Source organism: Ambystoma mexicanum, chromosome 1p, assembly GCF_040938575.1.
Source record: "Ambystoma mexicanum isolate Mex_15411 chromosome 1p, UKY_AmexF1_1, whole genome shotgun sequence".
Taxonomy (NCBI): Eukaryota; Metazoa; Chordata; class Amphibia; order Caudata; family Ambystomatidae; genus Ambystoma; species Ambystoma mexicanum.
Window position 1 is genome coordinate 320,686,267 of NC_090921.1, and position 21,623 is coordinate 320,707,889.

The following is a 21,623-nucleotide window of genomic DNA, read 5'->3' on the forward strand; positions in this document are numbered from 1 at the left end:
CAGGGCTGCTATACTTGTAATGGCTCAGAACACACATCTCCTATGGGCTCTTGTACTTGTAATGGCATACAGTATTGGTAAAGCATCTGTGTTCAAGCAAGTGCTGCATCTGGTCAGACAAACCTCTAACTCTAAAATTCCCAGCCTAATGGCCAAAAAAGGTTTGCACACATCTAAAAAGTAGAACCCAATGGAAAAGTTGCACTAGATTTTTTAAATAGAAAAAGCATTTTCAGCTTTTTTGAATATTTATTGGTGCTATGTTAAAATATAAACAGAAAAACAGGAGAGAAAGAGCAACTTTGAACCTAAGCTATACAGAAGAACAAAGGTGTGGCGGGGAGGGATGGCGAAGGGACAGAGAACATACTAGACAATCCAAAACAGGAATTTGAGCAACAGGAAGAGAGAGCAATGAGCTACATGAAAGGGCAACCAAGAAAAGGAGAAGGGAAACAGAGTTAATAATAGGACACACACACAATAGGAGTGAGGGATAGAAGCAGAGCAAAAAAGACATTTAGAGAGAATGGAAGACCAGGCTCCCGTCCTTCACCTCTCGCGCTAGGCCTAGAGGGTCACGACCCAGACACCCGCCACGAGAAGAGTTTGTCCATTTACCAGACGACCAGATACCCTGGTACAGGAACATACGGATGTGTCCATCTGCCTGCCCAGCAGCCCGCACTGGCCATGCCGACACCCGCGGCACGGATCAACTAGACTAAAATCTACACGTCGTTAGAGATGCCATGACGACCTAGACAACGGGAAGCACATCTGTACAAATATATACAATGAACATTCCCACACCAATCTACACGAAGAATATACTCAGTGCTATGACGTAGGCGACAGGCATATTCACGGACGTGCATCTTTATTATTTTTACATAGGTTTTCAGAATGCAGAAACGCAAGACGCGTCATGAACTCATCTATAAAGCTTGCTCACGCTTCTCTTGAAACCCGTTACCACCATGAGAGGTATAATGGAGACACGATACTGATCATGGAACTATATGCTACTATAACCTAAAGCACCTATGCACCAAACGGACTACTTATGCACCAGGCCCGAGTAGGCCTCAAACAAGAGCTCCCGTGGACATTAACAAAGCAAGAGTCAGGTTGCTGATCCTGCAGAAAGAGCCCGGTGGAGCAACCAGCCAAGGTCGCAATGTTGCAAACCCACATTCCAAGAACAAATCATCAAAGGCACGATGTTGCAACCTCGTACTCCGCGCACCAACGTTAAAGTCACACCGGCAAATTAAACCAGACGCGCAGTGGAAAAACAATATTAATTGTGCAGAATTCTGCCTCTTTCACGGTCCCTCCCCACGTGACCAAGCCGAACCTGACGAGATGCCAAACCCAGGAGAGAAGAGGCGTCTGGATCTCTCGCTACGGGACACAGGCAGATACACATGAAAGGCTCAATGGACATCTGCGACAGTGGGAGCGGTCAGCCTTCCAGCTATGAATAAATCCTCACATTGTCTGCACGTACCCATAGTGAAACATTGTTGCAACTTGCAGGTACACCGAGAGCTGGGAACAGCGGTGGTCCCAGGCTGGGAAGCTCACGGGTGCACCAATCAGAACATGGGGCTCCTATCACTGACGCCAGTAATGTTAACCAATCCCCAGGAGTCTTCATGTAACAATTCTCATGTATCTAATTGTAGGGACAACCCAGATATACCACCTGACTACCCTTTGTCCACTAACATCGTTCTCTATATGTGTGCTATACTAACCCTACCACTCGAGCAACCAATTAAGAGTGGCGATAGGTTTTTTGTTAACTTTCTGAAGTGACGCAAGTAGTGCGTCATAATACAGTAAAAAGGGCCTGCGAGCCCCACGATTGTGTGTGTGTCAGGACGGACGCGTACGCTCCTAGACCCATCCCTGCCGTTTTGTCTAATAAACAGCAGAGTCACCTTGCTCCTTGTGTGTGTCTCATACTCTATCTCATCTGGGATATACACGGGAGGAGTTGGGGCCTCCCTGCCTGGAGGTCTGCGGACGGCCCGGCCGACCCCGGCAGAATTTCCCCCCGACAAGTTGGAGGCACCGCTGAGATCTGTTTAAGATCGACTTTTTATTTTTTACTTTTTCCAGGCACTCCCATTGCGAGGAGGCCCGGCGGCGTGGCCCCTCTGCCGTTGCCCCCTTCTGAGGACTACAGGACCATCGCGGAGCTGCGAGAAGACCGGACAGCGCAATCCGGATATTGGCCCTCGGGAGCCGGTTGAGAAGTATCCCGCCCGCGGTCGGCGAGTGTCCAGACGTGGTCCAGACGAGGGGAGGTGGCGAGCCGCTTGGAGGGGTGCACGCAGTCGAGCGGCCCTGCATCGAGAGAACTTGGTGAGCATGACACGCACAACAAGCAATGCGAAATTGTGAGGGAGGGGGAGGAAGTAAATAAGGGAGGAGGGAGGTGTTGTGCAGATGCGCGGCGAAGGTTTAACAACTGTTGCAAATGGAATGAATGGTAGCGAAACGAGTGCGAGAGCAGTCGGCTACGTTACGCGAAAGAGGGGGGCGGGGCACGAAAACATCACGTGCGGCCGCTCGTAAGACACTGATTGGCCTAAGTCGCGACTACGTGTGAGGGTGGGTGTGTGTGGTTTCCTACGATTTGGCATTTATTGATCAATGAGTAGACGAGGATCCCTATTGTTCGAGCAAGAAACTCGATAGGTAGATGACGTTTCCCTGTAGACGGTAGCTAGTTGCCTAGTTGCCCAATACAGAAGATAATTGGCTGGTTAAGCCCTCCTGTTGAGGGGCGTATCACACGCGAGGCGACGCAGAGTGCGCAGTCCGATTATATTATTGATTTGATTACCTTGTTCCAGGAGAGACAGGAAGACAGCTGTAGGGTTAGCGGGGTAGATTGCAAGTGTATTTTGAACTTAAAGAACATAATAAGAATGTACCAGTAGCTCGAAGAAATTGGTGACGTCACCAGTAGGGATTTAATAGGGTATCGCGAGCACAAGGAACTTTGGGTTTGAGAGTGGTGGGGAAGAGAAAAATGATATGGGAGCGGATACGGAGATAAACAATAGACGAGTGGATAGGAAGAGGAGAAGGGGAGAGGGGTGTGGCCGCGCACGGAGAACGCTGGCCACGGCAAGTGTAAAAGGGGGAGGAGAACGGGGAAACAGGACGACTGTATAAGAGCGTCGTAAGGGGTACGCAGCCGCAGGGGGCTGCGTGCGCTTCGGCCGCAGGGGGCCGTAGGGGGCCGTAGGGAAAGGAATATACAATATAAAATCATACATATATATATTTTTGTTTTTTTATGTTTTTTAATAATTTTTACTGCATATTCTGTCAAAGGATTGTCGTAAGTCCCCACACTTGCGGGGCCAGGTAAACAATATAAGGTTGTATATTGTAAACTGCTAGTGAAGGGAAGGGTAACAAGGGGAGCGCCACTATGTCATACGGGACAGGGTCGGGAGGGTGGGGGAACACCCTCACTACCCCACTACAACACATATGCACCACACTGCCACCCCATAGGGAGAAATTAATTAAGTACAGCATAGAGTGGACCCAGGGGACGGACAACAAAATGTTAACACCATGGCCGCTTAATGGTAGCTTCGATCCATATGCCCAACATTCACTGCTAAACCATCTGCACAATACATACAAGGGGAAGAAGTTGGCAAACCATGTGGAGGTGTTTAACTTATGGAGGATGTTCCAGGGGTCCCGACCAGGACCAAATGGAATGTTCACTATGGGGGAAACACCGGAAGAAAAGGAGATTAAGAAAGAAGGAACGGATGGGGAAAAGGGGTGTGAGAGCACAAAGAATACGGGGAACGGAGGACAGGGAGGAGAAAAGATTGATAAATCAGACGACATAAAAAAGGAACCGAGCAATGAGATACCCATTACACCGGGAGTGAAAACAGAGGGAGGAGGGTTGTACCCTTTTAGGGAATTAGGAGAAATAGAAGGACAGTTAAGGGCGGCTGAAGGATACTCGAACCCGGCATACAGCCCTCCACCATATGTGGCGCATAGGAAGATACCATTGGGGGAGGGGAGGATTGGAGAAGAGCAGACTGTAGAGATAGGAAATGATGAGTGGGTAGCTGCACAGATATTATTAAAATTACGAGGTTCACTAACTGGAGAAGAGAGGGAGGTAGTAAACAGAACAGACGAGGATAGTACAAGAGAGAGTGAGGTGAGGGGGGAGGAGCTATTACGACAAAAGGAAGAGATTTTGGAGGAAAGGTTAGCAAAACTAAGGGATGAGCAGAATGAATTGATCAAACAGCTTGAGAGGGAGGAAAGAGAGAGAGTGAGGAAAAGGAAAGAAGGTAAGGACGAATTGGACAAACTAAGGGAACGAAATGAGGAGCAAAGGAGAGAAGCTGAAAGGGTAAAAGCAGCAGCAGACAGGGTGTCAAGAGTAGTGCTGAGAGAAAAGAAGAAGGAAGAAGAAGAAAAGGAAAAGGAAATGGCAATATGGAGGAGGAGGGTACTATCAGAGACAGCTAAGAAATATGAAGAGGGGAAAGTAATAGAAAGAGAAAGGGTGAAATGGGAAAGGAAGAAAGAGGATGAAAGAATATTGGAACAGATGAGCAATGAAGTGATGGAGGAATTAAAAAGGAAAAGGGAGGAAAATAGTAGGGAGATGGAGGAGAGGAGTGAAGGGGAAAGAGAAGGGAGGAGTAGGGAGAGTGAAAAATGGGGGGATGTATATAGAAGTAGAGAAGTAGCAACAACATCAGCACTAGGGGGAGCAGTTGGTAACAAAGGAAGAGGAGAAATGGACCTAATAGACTTAGAAACAGTAACAGTAAAAGGGAAAAAGGCAGAGTGGGGGATACCCTTTATGACTGATTTTTGCAGTGAGGAGGAAGAAGGAGTAGAGAGGGGAGGAAGAAAGAGTGAAAGGGAAAGCTTAGATAAGCTATACCTCACTCGAACAAACATAGACTCGCCATGGATCAGTAGGAGAAGGGAGGAGCTGGAGAGAAGTGAGGAGGGGGTGCAACAACTAGTGGAAAAACAAACCCATGAAGCCACACCATCCCCATCTCCATCACGCCCTCCCCCATCGCACCCTACATGCTCAACCGCCGCACGCTCGCTGCGCACAATAAAGCTCGCGCCCTTTATGGACGAACTGACTCCCTATGCATGTCGGCTTAGAGACCTCCCTAGTCGCAGGCAAGACAGACAAATAAACATGCCCACATTAAACACAGGAAATGACGAAAAAAGGGGAAAGGACGGAGAAGGAGTTAGGAGCAGGGGTAATAAGGATGAACTTGAAGAGGTAAAGGAAACGGGAGAAGAGGAGGGGTGTGAGGACTCGATATTATGGAACGTAAAGGGTGACGCAAGACACAACTTAATGCCACTGTTGGAGAGAGGAGGGGTTAGACCACAGTATGTACCTTGGAAGCATACGGATAAAGAAAATATAAAATGTAGGCTCCCATCACTAAGTGGAGGTGCGGGTAAGTGGATATATGAAATGGAAAAACACACCGCAGGACAGAAACTAGCAGTAGGAGATGTGAAGGGCCTGTTAATATCAATATTAGGGGATAGAGCGGATGACATTTGGAAGAGAGCGGGATTCCATGGGGTAACAATAACGAACACATCGCATGATGGGGCACCATTTGCAAACTGCAGACATGCGCTATGGCAGGCACTGAGAGTACAGTACCCGGACACATCAGACATAGGAGCAATTACTTTCCGTAAGATGCGTGAGAATGAGGATCCTGTTGATTATATCCAGGATATTCAAGAGAAGTGGCGCATGGAAACTAGAGAACAATGGGACAAAACACCAGCCATATTTTATCATATACTAGTACAAGGGCTCCCAGAAGGAGTTCAGAAACAACTAAAGAAAGTAGTGGGAATGGAAGCAAAACCATGGCCAGAAATACAACTGACTATAGTACATCACTGCAGGACATGGCAAGGAAAAATGAAACAAAAGGAAGAGGACAGGAAAACAGAAGAGGCCAAACTAGTACAGAAAAAACTTACTAAATACACATTGGAAGGGGCACTAATAACTATGCCCACACCAATGGCCCAAAGCCCCACACAAGTAGTGGCTGCACAAGATCCCGCTCAAATAGCACCTCCACAAAGTGTAATACAGCAAGTGCCGCCTCTGCATTTACATGCACCAAACATGGGAGGAGGGTACCCAATGCAAGGAGCTGGGTATTATAGTTATAACAGGGGGAGAGGAGGATTTATGAGAGGGAGAGGATACGGATATAATACCCAACAGCAGGCGGGGGGACTTAGAAATTCCTACCCCACAGGGCAACCCGTATACCAGGACAACACAGGGAGCTTCCCATGGCAAAGCAGGGAACCACCCGTGTGTTGGAGTTGCGGACTATTAGGACACATGTCACGTACGTGTAGGGTCAGGCCAGGAACACCAGCATGGAATGAACAAGCACAACCTAGGACCTCACAAGAACAGCAGGGCATACAACAACAGCAGATGTTACAACAAGGAAGTGACCCACAACAACAAACAACACAACAGCAGCCACAAACATATTCACTGCCACAACAACAAATAACACAACAACAGCCACTGCCACAACAACAAGTAGCGCTAATACAACCACCCCAAACTCAACAAACGCAATTGGGTAGGGTGACGGTGTTGGGACACAACCCTTACACAGGGAATGGCCAATCATTGTACCCCCAATAGGACAGCCCACAGACGGCCTTGGTGTGTCCCATCCTGTCAGTAACACCTAATAGTGCGGAGGAGCCACGCATAGAGGTAACGATAGGTGACAAAAAATTATCATTCCTTGTTGACACCGGGGCAACCCGGTCTTGCATAAGGGAAGGTAAATTTAAGATGTCAGGCGAAGCCATGAACACCCAAGGATTTTCTGGGGGTTAAGGGTTGGTTCCATTTACTGATAACGTTCCCTTATCTATTGGAGATTATGATCTGTCGGTTCCACTTTTGTATTATAGTGCCTCACCAGTAAATATACTGGGGAGGGACATAATGAACAGGTTGAATATGACGATCTCCTTTACAGAGGATGGCATAATTTGCTCTACTCCAGGGATTAACATGCTCGCAGCACGACAGATTATGCAAGCATACTGTGGACAGACAGCGGTAGATGGCGAGCTATTCCAGTATGGCACAGACATGGCATTTGCATGGATGCCAGGGATAGAAGGGAAAATATGGAGGAGGCCAGCAGCCTATCTGTTCCGACCAGAAACACCAGTTAATGAACCAGAAGGAAAGGTGTTTGTAATGGACATCGAGAGCATTATTGCAACAGCTGATTATGTTGCTGTGCACGCCCAAGATAAAGAAGGGAGAGCATGGAGGGCAGTGATAGCACTAGCAGAAGGATGTAGGCTGACCCAGGTGTCAGATGAAGAGCTGTTCTCAGAAGAAAAGGAGGAAGGTGAAATGGTGTTCATGATGAGTGTAGAAATATGGCTAAGAGTGGCTCACAAACAAGTAGCACAGAAAATTGCAATGGCACTTGAGGCACCCGCATGCACCCCAGTCCCATTCTTTAAGGAGGATATGTCAAAGGTGCCCAAATCATTATGGACTATTAGCCCTTATGACGTGGGATGCATAAAAAGCATAGGGGGTGTAAGGATAAAATTGAAAAAAGGTGCCATACTACCAAAAGTGAAACAGTACCCATTGTCTAAAGAGGCAGATGAGGGCATATATGAAACCATAACGGCCCTTATAAACAATGGCATATTGGTCCCCTCAGAATCACCATGTAACACGGCTGTGTACCCGGTGCGCAAGGCTAAAGGGGGGTCTTGGCGCTTCATACAGGACCTCAGGCCCTTGAACAACATAGTAGAAGCAGAGTATCCAGTAACAGCAAACCCGGCCACAATATTGTGTGGCATTCCAGCAGAAGCATCACGATTTACAGTGATTGACCTTAAAAATGCTTTTTTCTCAATACCATTACACCCAGACTCACAAGATTTGACAAGCTTCACTTACCGAAATACAAAGTGGAAACATACCAGATTACCACAGGGGTATTGTGAATCACCCTCAATTTTCAATAGAGTAATACAAATGGATTTGGGTAACGTTGAGGTGGAAAGCACAGTGTTACAGTATGTGGATGACATAATAATTTGCAGTACAAACGAAAGTAAATGTAGAGAGGACTCCTTAAAAATGTTGACAATATTGGCTGAAAAGGGGTACAAGGTAGACATGGAAAAGATACAATACTGTCAGGAACAGGTACTTTACATTGGCCAACTGATATCCCAACATGGAAGAAAGATTGCACCACAAAGAGCACAGGCCATTTCAAGTACTCCCGTGTCACAGACTGTGAGAGAACTGCAGCAGTTTCTGGGGCTGTGCAACTACTGTAGAGCATGGGTATTTGATTACAGTTCATACATAGGACCCCTGCTTGAGGGTTTGAGGGAAGCCAATAAAGGGGAGAAAAAGTTGGGGTGGACTATGGAAATGAGGGAGGCCTTTGACGAATTGAAAGACGCGATATCAACTGCTCCAGTACTGGCATCCCCAGACTATGAGCGACGCTTTTTTATATTTTCACATTGCGACTCAGCAGTGATGAAAGCAGTATTGGCCCAAAAAACGAGCATGGGCTATAAACCAGTAGCATTTTACAGTGGTCACTTAGACCCTGTGATGTTAGGCCACTTCCCTTGCGAACAAGGTCTCGCTGCAGCTGCTTTTGCAGTGGAAAAAGCATCAGCAATAACCATGGGGTGTCCAACTACACTGTTTGTGGAACATGCACTATTTGCAATATTGAATAAACCCAAGTCCACACTAACGACACAGAGGGCATCAGGTTATGAGATCATTTTGTCTAGAGCTGAACTAGCAATTGTTAGATGTAGCACGGTTAACCCTGCAAGGTTCCTAGCAGAAGTAATTGAGGAGGGAGATTACGCCCACGACTGCACCCAAATAACTGAAATGTACTCATGTACTAGAAAAGTTAAAGAAAACGCACTAGAGGGAGGTGAGCTTTTGTTTATTGATGGGTCATCAACTATTGATCAAGGAGATGGGATACGGAGGACTGGGGCAGCAGTAGTAAAAATGATGGAGGCGCCGGTATGTGTGGCTATGAAGTGTGTACAATTACCACAGCATTACTCTGCTCAAGCCGCGGAACTGGTTGCACTAATATTGGCATTGAAGGAAAGTTTTGACAAACGAGTAACCATATATTCCGACAGTGCATATGTTACATCCACTGTCCACTCAGGGCTATCAAAATGGAGAAGAAGAGGGTTTAGGAGAGCTGATGGCACTCCAGTGCAACATACCCTCTTGTTGGCTGAACTAATTGAAGTAATAAACGACCCCCAAGAACTAGCCCTAGTCAAATGCACCGCACACACCAATGGTGAAGACCACGTCTCAAAAGGGAATGCAGCAGCAGACGCACATGCAAAATATGCTGCATACTTTGGTGAGATATGGAACCCCACAGACTCACAGAGAGGGAGAGGGAGGGGAATGGCTAGGGAGATGTTAATAAGAGAAGGGTACACCCATCTCCCAGCCACACAGATTATGGAGCTGGGTAAAAAGAGGATGTACAATGTCACCAACCGACACACTATGGCGCCAGGATGGCACTGGGAAAGTTGTAATACCGTTGGCACTCTTAAATACCGCCCTGAGCCAATTACATCACCCAGCCCATACAGGCAAGGAAATAATTGCAGCACGAATTAGAGAAGATTGGTTCTGTCCTGAGTTAAGTTCTCATGTGTCAAATTTTATCAGCAATTGTCTCACATGTCAACAGTTTACGGCCGGCCATACCCTAAAAGTGATAAGAGGTACCATACCCCGGCCAGAAGGACCTTTTCGGCACCTTCACATTGACTATGTTGATATGATCAACATATGTCAAGGTAATAGGTATATGATTGTAGTAGTATGCCCATTTTCTAGGTGGATTGAAGCAGGGCCCTGTTTACACCCAGATGCATTTAGAGCAGCCAAATTCCTAGTAAGGGAGGTCTTCCCCAGGTGGGGAGTGTGCGAGGTGTTAAGATCAGACAATGGCCCGCATTTCGCAAACGAAATGTTCCAGCATATCACATCCCTGCTGAGCATAAAACACAAATTTGCATGTGCATACCACCCACAGGCTAACGGTGTATGTGAACGCCTGAATGGCTTATTGAAGGAGGCAATTGCAAAGATACAACAAACAACAAAGAAAAGTTGGTTGTATTGCCTTCCGTTAGCCCTATTTGAATTAAGGAATAGGCCAGGGTCCGACCACCACCTCACCCCTCACGAGGTGGTTACTGGACGTCAAATGCGCCTTCCCCTAACGCCAACGTCAAGGGCATTCACTGACCACGAAAGTTCAGCGAGTGTGTTAGGTGATGAAATGTATCAATATGTGTCTTCTTTGATTACTAGTGTCGTGTTTGTGTCTCAACAGCTCGAGCGCACACGGGGCGGGTCTACCAGAAATCAAGAAGAAGGCGCCAGTACAGAATTGGAAAAAGAGAACTTGTGCAAACTTGCCAAAGGTGACCACGTGCTACTTCGCAATTTTAATAGGAAGTGGAATGATAAGAGGTTCACCGGCCCCCATCTGGTAGAGGACGTATCAACAAGAGCAGTAAAACTAAAGGACAAGCGTGCCTGGAACCACCTACATGATGTAAAGATCTACAAACTGCAGACCCGCCCCAGCGCCAACGACAGGTCCATTGGAAGAACAGCAACAACATCCCCGACAGCGGAAGGAAGTTCCACCACAGACAACGACCCAATTGTTCCCTTACCGTGCCACTACCCAGCTACCCCGGAGACAATAACTAACGAAGAAAGGGGTGATTCCCATACTGCCCACCCCATGGTCACACGTTCAAAGAGTAAAAATACTTCCGCCATCTGAGCCCAAACCCCCCGCCCATTGACTCCCAAGTACAGTTATAACTTAAACTGAAAGACATTGCCTGCACAAATACACATGTAAACACGTGAATGTTCTCTTTTTTCTCTCGCACATACAGGAACTGCGTAATATTGTATTGCCAAGAAAAAAGCTAACTAACAAGTTCACTGTCCAGGCGTAGATGGTACTCCCAGACGATAACTACCCAGAAGAATTGTCACACCAATTTGTATACGAAATAAAAAGGCCAACATACCTAAAAAGGAGAAGGGTACGTGTCTACTACACAGCCTTCCTCCTGGCCATAGAATATTCCATGCCCCACCTCCGCCCATACTTGCCGGTCCTAAGAGACCGATCACTTAGAGTAGCGTGGGAGCAGCTCTTCGCCTGGGCACTGAATGACTATTTGATAGGGAGAGCTTAAAGGAAACAAAACTAACATTTAATAACAAGCATTTTGAGAATTTTTAGGCGGGCAACTTTAACGTCGCAAGAATACGCTGCCAGGACTGCAGCAAGGTAAGAGCAAAATGCCGGTGAGATTAGCATATGTAATAAAAATAATAGGGATTTTTATGATCACCGGGTTCTTGGCTGCCTCTGTCTGGCAGTACAGCTATGCTATCAATTTTATTGCTGCACCCAAACCTAATATACCCCCGTTCCCTGCTGCAACAGGTGTTACGTCAGGTGGTAATAGTAACATTGCACCCAAGCAAAATAGAGTTAAACGCAGCACATACTCAGACAATAAAGGTATTGATAATTATATACAAGATTCAGCACACGTCACAAACAACATATGGTACCAACACATGACCCGCATTGGTAAGCAGACAACTGAGGATAGCTGCTACGTTTGCTCATTAATACCATACGCCATGAGTGCTTCACGAACATTTGTTGCCACAGAAATAGATGAAAAGACAGCACAGTGCATAATATACTTGGCACTGTTCCAAACGAAAGGAAGATTTCAAGGAACAGTAGTGCACATGACATGGAAAACACGAGACTCATACCCATATGAAAACAACTTCCTCAAGACCTATTTGAGTTATCACAAGACCAGTTTACATGCTGAAGCATTCAAATACATAACAAGTGGCCCTGCAAAAGGAGAAACAAAGAAAGTAACACTGCAGTATCTACCATGTGATTGGTACGCCACTGAAGTTCCGGGTAAACAAGGATGCTGGGAGAGGCCGCTGGTGACGATAACAGGAAAGGTGTATCTGGACAACAGCTGGGAGATAGGAGTAATTGGCAGCAACATGGTAACAAAAGAAACTATCTCAACCATCGAGACACACAATCACCGATGTTGGACGACGTGGATCAAGTATGTACCAATGCTCACGTGGGTAGAAGAAGATGAAGACCCAATAACAATACTACCGTTGACTGCGCCCAAGGTATGCTACCAGCATAAAGGAGAGGTGGACGTAGGATATAACACCAATTGTGCAAGTGTGATGGAGTTACCTGAGGGGGGAGCGGGAACAGCAGTAATAATGGACCATTATTGGGCCTGTGGAGAAAAGGCATACCATACACTGCCTCCCCTGTGGAATGGTGTGTGCACAATGGTACACGTCAATGTACCATCACTAGTGGTACCTAAGAAGCACGTCAATGTGGCGAAATTTCCTAAAATGGATGAAGGGGATAAGAGAAGAAAGAGATCTGCACCACTTCAGGAGGAGCAAGGGAACAGGGCCAACAGCAATGATACTGTCCTAAATAGAAGGAAAAGACAAGGAGAGCCACTGACAGGAAATTACCTGTGGGGAAGGTCGGAAACGGCACTAACATCAATACCGCCAGAACACAGACTATTCAGCAGAGCAGCAATGTTCTTCTCCTCAATAATACACCCGGGACTGCAGGCTTACGCAAACGCAAAATGGCTCCAAATAACCAGATGGGAACTAATGATGACCATCAATTCTACAGTAAATGGGTTTAATGCAATAAAAGAGGAGCTGCGAGCTGTAAGGATGGTAGCACTCCAGAACAGATATGTATTGGACCTTCTCACAGCAATGGAAGGAGGAGTTTGTGCAAAGATAGGACAATCATGCTGCACGTTCATACCTGCCAACGATGCTGACAATGGTACACTGACAGAAGCAGTTTCACAATTGGCCCAGATGCACTCCAAAAAGATGGATGAAAGTAACGGTGTAAACAAGGATAAGAGCTGGTTTTCACTATTATGGTCATGGATGCCATCCTGGCTGTCAGATGGACTGAAAATAATAGTGGGTTGTACTATTTTGGCTGGAGCTACTCTGATCATAATTAGATTTTGGAAGGCCCGGAAGGCACGCACTACTGACGAGTTGCTGGAAATGGTGGGAATGCACCCCTTGATGCCAGCAGATGACGGCCAGCATACAGGTGTGATATACAGGAGAGGGAGAAGTTGCGCACCCAAATCATCACCAACCATCTAGACCCACCATCAGTGAAGATCGAGAACCCAAGAAACCCCAGGAGCTACATAGGAAGATGGGTATACTGTACTCCTGGAGGAACCTGTGAATATATGTATTGGTCATTTGAAGATCATGTAAACCATTATGGACATCTCGGAGGAATAACTAAAATATGGCGAGTAAGAGGAGATAACGAGAAGGATATGTTTGTGGTCGACAAGTCGACCAGAGGGGGGACTGAAGTGGGAGAATGGAAGACCAGGCTCCCGTCCTTCACCTCTCGCGCTTGGCCTAGAGGGTCACGACCCAGACACCCGCCACGAGAAGAGTTTGTCCATTTACCAGACGACCAGATACCCTGGTACAGGAACATACGGATGTGTCCATCTGCCTGCCCAGCAGCCCGCACTGGCCATGCCGACACCCGCGGCACGGATCAACTAGACTAAAATCTACACGTCGTTAGAGATGCCATGACGACCTAGACAACGGGAAGCACATCTGTACAAATATATACAATGAACATTCCCACATCAATCTACACGAAGAATATACTCAGTGCTATGACGTAGGCGACAGGCATATTCACGGACGTGCATCTTTATTATTTTTACATAGGTTTTCAGAATGCAGAAACGCAAGACGCGTCATGAACTCATCTATAAAGCTTGCTCACGCTTCTCTTGAAACCCGTTACCACCATGAGAGGTATAATGGAGACACGATACTGATCATGGAACTATATGCTACTATAACCTAAAGCACCTATGCACCAAACGGACTACTTATGCACCAGGCCCGAGTAGGCCTCAAACAAGAGCTCCCGTGGACATTAACAAAGCAAGAGTCAGGTTGCTGATCCTGCAGAAAGAGCCCGGTGGAGCAACCAGCCAAGGTCGCAATGTTGCAAACCCACATTCCAAGAACAAATCATCAAAGGCACGATGTTGCAACCTCGTACTCCGCGCACCAACGTTAAAGTCACACCGGCAAATTAAACCAGACGCGCAGTGGAAAAACAATATTAATTGTGCAGAATTCTGCCTCTTTCACGGTCCCTCCCCACATGACCAAGCCGAACCTGACGAGATGCCAAACCCAGGAGAGAAGAGGCGTCTGGATCTCTCGCTACGGGACACAGGCAGATACACATGAAAGGCTCAATGGACATCTGCGACAGTGGGAGCGGTCAGCCTTCCAGCTATGAATAAATCCTCACATTGTCTGCACGTACCCATAGTGAAACATTGTTGCAACTTGCAGGTACACCGAGAGCTGGGAACAGCGGTGGTCCCAGGCTGGGAAGCTCACGGGCGCACCAATCAGAACATGGGGCTCCTATCACTGACGCCAGTAATGTTAACCAATCCCCAGGAGTCTTCATGTAACAATTCTCATGTATCTAATTGTAGGGACAACCCAGATATACCACCTGACTACCCTTTGTCCACTAACATCGTTCTCTATATGTGTGCTATACTAACCCTACCACTCGAGCAACCAATTAAGAGTGGCGATAGGTTTTTTGTTAACTTTCTGAAGTGACGCAAGTAGTGTGTCATAATACAGTAAAAAGGGCCTGCGAGCCCCACGATTGTGTGTGTGTCAGGACGGACGCGTACGCTCCTAGACCCATCCCTGCCGTTTTGTCTAATAAACAGCAGAGTCACCTTGCTCCTTGTGTGTGTCTCATACTCTATCTCATCTGGGATATACACGGGAGGAGTTGGGGCCTCCCTGCCTGGAGGTCTGCGGACGGCCCGGCCGACCCCGGCAGAATTTCTCCCCGACAAGCCAATAAAATAAAACACAGAACAACAGCAGGTGGGCAGAGATGGAAATAGAAAAGCAAGACTAGAGATGGGCAGGCCAATGACATAAGAGACAGTGCAAGAAAGATAATCAAAAGGAGTAGCAACCACAACCAAGAAAATGAAAAAACAGAATGACATGGAAGAGGAGTTAAATCAACCGATACAGCAAGGTAAAGGAAGGAAAAAGCAAAAATAGAATGTAGAGATGGGAGAGTGACAGAGAAACCGACCGCAAAATGTGGCATTAGGGTGAGAGGCAGAGCTTCAGAAAGTGAGAGACAGGGGAAACAGAGTAGCAAAGGGAAGGCGAGTTGGAGCAAAAACATGGAGTGGCTGTCAAGCAGGTAGTGGCAGGCAGCAACAGTAGGCCCGAGAGGCAGTGTAGTGATGCTGGTAGATTGAGGGACTTGATTTATGAAGCAACTGATGTAACTAGCTGGCATCTGTAGTAACTCTTAAGAGTTTATGCCCAAGTATTATGAAGATGAAGCTGGGTAGTATGCATCTACAAGGCTCTTGTGTGGGGAAAATGTTTTCCACAGGTGCAATAAATTAGTAAGAATCACTTCGAAATACAGCTTTTTTGTCACTTATGTTTTCCAACAAAGTTTTAATTTTACGAACAAATAGGACAGTTGTCAGACACTTTTTACTCTCTTGCGAAGGAGGAAAACAATGTTTACTCTCTTGAAATTGGATTTACTCTCTAATTCTAAAAATTGGGAGTAAAATACTCTCACTCCAAAATCCTATCTGGGGCACTGGCAGCGCCACTAACTCAATCAATACCAGGGGTGTGAAGGAATGGCAATTCTGGCTAGCCCGTCTTTGGTATTCTCCTTGAAACCTCTCAAGAACAATGTTCTGCTAACACAAGAAAGGGCATCTATAGTACTTTCCTGTAAATCACTCTAAGCACCTTCATCAGAAATCCCTACATTTTGACACCCAAATAGTAGCAAACAGCTAACACAGAAGCAGAAGAGTTATCTGAGACCGGCTCAATTGACTTCAACAAAGTCAACCCTCAATTCAAACCAGAATCAGTGAAATTCCCAAACATGAAACCCAAGTTCGACCTGTCTGAGCACAACAAGTAAGACTAGGAAGTAGAAAAGGCAATTAGATGGATTTCTGGGAGTAGGACATGCATTGCACCTAGCAGTAAGTCAGGGGCATGAAATGTGTCGCTATTGGATAGATTTTGTGGGTAGGAAACGTGTTGCACCAAGATGTATTTTGAGGGCAGGAAGAGTGTTGATATTAGATGTATTTTGGGGGAAGGAAATGTTTTGCACCTAGATGTATTTTGGGGACAGGAAATGTGTCACACCTAGATGTATTTTGGGGACAGGAAATGTGTCACACCTAGATGTATTTTGGGGGCAGGAAATGTGTCGCACTTAGATGATTTTGGGGGTAAAAGATATTGGGAAGGTTAACGCATCTGTTGCACTTGGAAGAAACGGTGTAGATAAGCAGATGTATTGCTTGTAAAGAACTGTGAAGGGTATTGCACGTGAAGAACTGTGAAGGCAAGCACATGCTTTGCTCGTAGAAGAAATTGGATAGGTTAGCACATGTATCACACTTAGAAGAAACTGTGAAGGGTAGCACATGTACTGCCCTAGACAAAATTTTGGATGATAGCACATATATTGCACTCAGAAGATCTGTGAAGGTTAGACGGATTTGAGTATGGGCAGGGTGCTGCACTTGGATGAACTTGGGAGTGGGTACTTGTGTTGCACTGTATACCGTTAGCCTGTCCATTGCACTCAAAGATATATGATAACCTTTCCATTGACTTAGAAGATCTATAAGTAAGACATTGTAGCACATAATGATATATGCAAGTATCCTCGTTATTGCACTTGGAAGATGCCTGAAGGTAGCCCATTATAGAACTTAGAAGATATATAGTAAGACCATAAGGGAAGTCTGTCTATTGCACTTAGAGATTCCTATGATCCCAAGATCTTATGGTAGCCTGTCTGTCACACCTGGAAGATGCACTGAGATAGCCAGTCTAGAGCGCTTAAAAGACTTTGAGGGTAGCCTGTCCATAGTGCCTAGACGACCTTATGAGGGTACCTACCTTTGTAACACAGACAATCTGATAACACAGCGAGATCAAAGATAAGCTCCATCTGATCTTAAGGTACACACCACTTCGGAGGGCATCTGCCACAGGCATGGCTATCCATCCACACACATTATAATGCAGCTATGACTATGACAAATTGGATCTAGCTGGACACTTAAGTCTTCACCTTCTTACACCAGACTTCTCAACACCTCTGCCATTAGAATACAGCGACAACCTACAACAAATTCGGTTCAGCTGTACACATAACGAATCTCTTGCACTAGCGCACTCTTATGACCTCCCTCAGCGCACATGCCCATGCCCGACCTCTTGGTTTGCTTACTGGAGCCTGGCCAGCCCAGCTAATTCACCTAGATGCGTAAGGTCCTTATTTGCACTTTATAAATCCTGATACATTACATTACATTATATTACATTACAATTCCTAATTTTGGCCAAATGCACAAACGCATTCTAAGCCTTTTCAGAGAATGTTCCCATACCTGGACTTCGGTCCCCAAGGGCGTTCCCACCACAAGCGTGTTGAGACCATTAAAAAGGGAAAAGGCATTATATAAATGACAACTACTACTACTAAGATTGAATGTAAATTGCACACGCGAGAAACAAAGAACACGTTCAGCCATTAATCTTGATACCAAAAAAATGAATCCAATAATTTCAAAGCCGTGATTCCCATAGATTTGTACTGGAGACACTAAGGAGAACCCGTCAGTGTCTGATGCGCACCAGCTGCCGTATACCCGATTCACAGCATCTAAAACACCAGCAAATCCGGAGCTGCCTGGTGCATCCTCTGAGACGCCTATGAACAAATCTCTGTTAATTGCATTGCCACATGAGTATCTCGGAGATGCTCCAGGCATCTCTAGCTTTGCCATGGTTGAAGATCGTGGGAATCAGGTAATGTAAGTGGCCTTGTATAGTGCCCGTTTGCCACTATTGGTGATCTCGCTGTGCTTGGCTCTGTAAGGAAAAAGTGGGGTGGAGTCATTAGAGGAACAGTGGGAAAGGCAGATGCAAAACATCTGGCGTTTATGGGGGCAGTTCGGCAATTCCCAGTTCCTGAGTGCCAATCGACTTTCTATGGGTTTGGCGGAGAAACTTAGGAGTATGTTATCCATAGAGCAGTGCCCAAGATCTAATGGTATGAAGCTGTTTTGGTGTGATTAGCCGCCGGTGTGGGAGAGTCCAACAGGGATAAAGAGCAGAACTTAGTCGTGGCACGGACAACCATTGATGTGCTAACCGCTAGCCCTGGGGTGGCCTCCTGTGGAGGGTTTGTATATGAAGTGGAAGGTGGTAAGAGATCTTAAAGGGGAGTCAGTCAGGAGTAGGTCTAACAAGTCAAAGCAACCTGCAACCCTTCATTCCTACCCTTTGCAGGCAGGTCCAATTTCTCTAGCTTCCAATGCCACCTCTCTATCTCTCTGCTTCTCTCTCTCTCTCTGCTTCTCTCGCTCTCTCTCTCTCTCTGCCTCTCTCTGCTTCTCTCTCTGCCTCTCTGCCTCTCTCTCTCTCTCTCTCTCTCTCTTTCTCTTTCTCTCTCTCTCTCTCTCTCTTTCTCTGTTTCTCTCCCTCTTTCGGCCTGTCTCGATCAGTCATGGACGGCTTCGGTCAGTCTCGGTCTCAAACAGATTCATTGTACATCATGAGGAATGAAAGAAGCACCTGTGAGTTGGTAAAAGAGGCAAAGGGGTGGTGTGGAAACTCAGACATTACCTTTTATGACTGCTGGGAGGCAAGAAGGTACTATTCAGTGGAAGGGCAGCATGACATTTGAGGACTGCAGTCACCCTTTTCATCTTCTTTAGTATGTTAGTTAGCAGGCTGAGGGATACCACAAAACACACTCTAACTGGCCCAGGTGCTACGCTCAGTGGTCTGCTAGGACCTTTGCTTGTCAAGGCAGGGCAAGGCGTTTGTCAGGCATGCATCAGGCACTGGCAGGGCAAGGGCCTGAATTCTTGCTCATTTATCCCAGAGGTGGAAGTTAGCAGGTGCAAATTTGAAAAACCAACTGGAATTTCCCCATTTGAACCAGTGCAAACGTGTATGACCCAGACCCACAATATATAACAAGTGTAACTTTGCGGCACATCGATATGGAATATGATATGGATATAAATAGACTGAGAGTGTGAAGGTGTCTTGCGTGAAGAGATTAATGTGGTGGGTGTGCCCGCACTACAAGCTAAGCGCATGCAATGTGTGAAGCACATACTGTGTGACCTGTACTGTGTCAAAGCTAAGAATAAGAGGAACTAAGGAATTCACTCGATATCCATTCAATGAAAAACGGATAACAATAAGGAGGTCTACAGCAACAGGTTGATCATGCCTCTGTCACCTGTTAGCGAGGAGTGAGGAAATGAGAGCGATTTCATCATCTTTTAACTAATCACAGTAATTCCAAGCTACTCAACAGGGGCTACAGGATCTTCTGAGCTAGGATCAAGGGCTCAGAGAAGATTCGGCAGATGGGTTAGGGGAGGACAGAGAGAGCCCAGAGAAGGGCATCCATGGGACGGGAAAAGAAAGGCAAAATGGTGTGAGCGAGGGGCCGACATCCGCAATCATGGCCCTCTAATAAATACCCAATACCATAAAGCTAAGGAAAAGGAGCATATCAGAGCCATTGCTGTGTCTTACCAGCAGCCACCTTATCGAAGGTATAAGTTGACACACAAACTCGGGGGCCATTTATGTGCGGGTTTCCTTTTCGCTTTTGCTTTCTCTCTCTCTCTCTCCCCTGCTGACCTACCTGTCTGCTGTGCGAACTGGTTGCCTGACAACCCTCAGAGTCTCACAGGGTACCAGGCTCCTTCATGACCAGTCGCCCCCTGCACTGACTCCAGGCCTACCGCGTACCTAGGGGCTGTAACAGTAACCTGACAGCGCCCTGACTCTTTGCACTTACCGAGAGCCGCGCTGCCCTGGCTGCACTTACCGAGAGCCGCGCTGCCCTGGCTGCACTTACCGAGAGCCGCGCTGCCCTGGCTGCACTTACCGAGAGCTGTGCTGCCCTGGCTGCACTTACCGAGAGCCGTGCTGCCCTGGCTGCACTTACTCAGAGCAATGCTTCCCTGGCTGCACTTCCACTTTCCCTCCCTCTGGCACTTCCCCTCTCACCCCTCCCCCTCTGCACTCTGCGTTGTCACACTTGCACAATCTGAATGACACAAGCCTAGTAAGATCGTCTGTTTTGTCCCCACCTCTGTCTCCCCTCCCTTGTCTTACCTAGAAACACTTGTGTACAGGTGCATTATAAATGACTTATATCATATCAAATCTTGCGGGTTTCAGACCAAAGTTTAGGAACACGTGGCAAGTGGCCAAACGTAATCCCGTCATCTGCCTGTGCATGACTCTTGGATGGCAAGATATACAATGGTTGATGGGTGTGTTGTAGACACCCTGGATGCCACACATTCCCTGTGGTGAAGTCTCATATAGACGTGCACATCAGATAAGGATTTTCAGGATGTCCATTCTACTCAATTGGCCGCCTATCCCAGATATACAGATCCTACCTGGTCTTCAGTTTTACCCTTTATAAACCCCATTAGAACGGTGCCCTGTGTTTTCTCTCGGCCCTTTAGAGTTGTGATTGGCTTTGTATCCACTCTTTCTGATCCAAAGGCATTTCTGTGGAGGGAAGTATTTCTCGTGAGCCTCACCTCCACCCTTTCCACTAATTCCAATAGTGCAGGCTTCTCCTAAGCCCTTATTCCTATATTGCGAGCATCGCTTTCCCTTCCCCATATCATCGGCCCATCACCCCTTCCACTTTAGTCCTACATTGTAAGCCTTTCCCCCAGCCCTATCCCATTAGCCCTAGATTGCAAGACTCAACCCCCTCTTTTATAATTATTACTAGATAGGGAGCAACCCCCTGACCTTTTGTCCTATAAAGTGAGGCTCTCCTCTTATTACCCCATATAGTTCTGTATTATGTATGTCTCCTCCCACTTACTTTGTGGCCTTATACTCTGAGATCTCCTTCCCTTCACCCATGTTCCCATATTGTGAGCCTTTCCACCCCTTTATCCTTAGTCCTGTAGTGCAAAACGCCACTCTCTCATTGGCCCTATATCTTCTCACTAGGTCTATACTGTATTCATCTACTCCCCCTTTGTCCTATATTTGCAACCTTGTTCTATGAATATGCTTTTTGTAAATAGAGCTTGCACGTTCCTTATTCATGTTCATGTATTTTCTTCAAAAATAGGACTCTGTCTATTTCCCACATGCCTGTTCCTGTTCACACATGTTT

At 46.5% G+C, this 21,623-nt stretch overlaps 1 protein-coding gene across 1 annotated transcript in view; it reads right to left on the bottom strand.

Annotated features, from left to right (window-relative positions):
• The window catches only part of HCN2 (hyperpolarization activated cyclic nucleotide gated potassium and sodium channel 2), an 812,769-nt gene that overhangs the window by 455,293 nt on the left and 335,853 nt on the right, over positions 1-21,623 (bottom strand). The window lies entirely within an intron of this gene.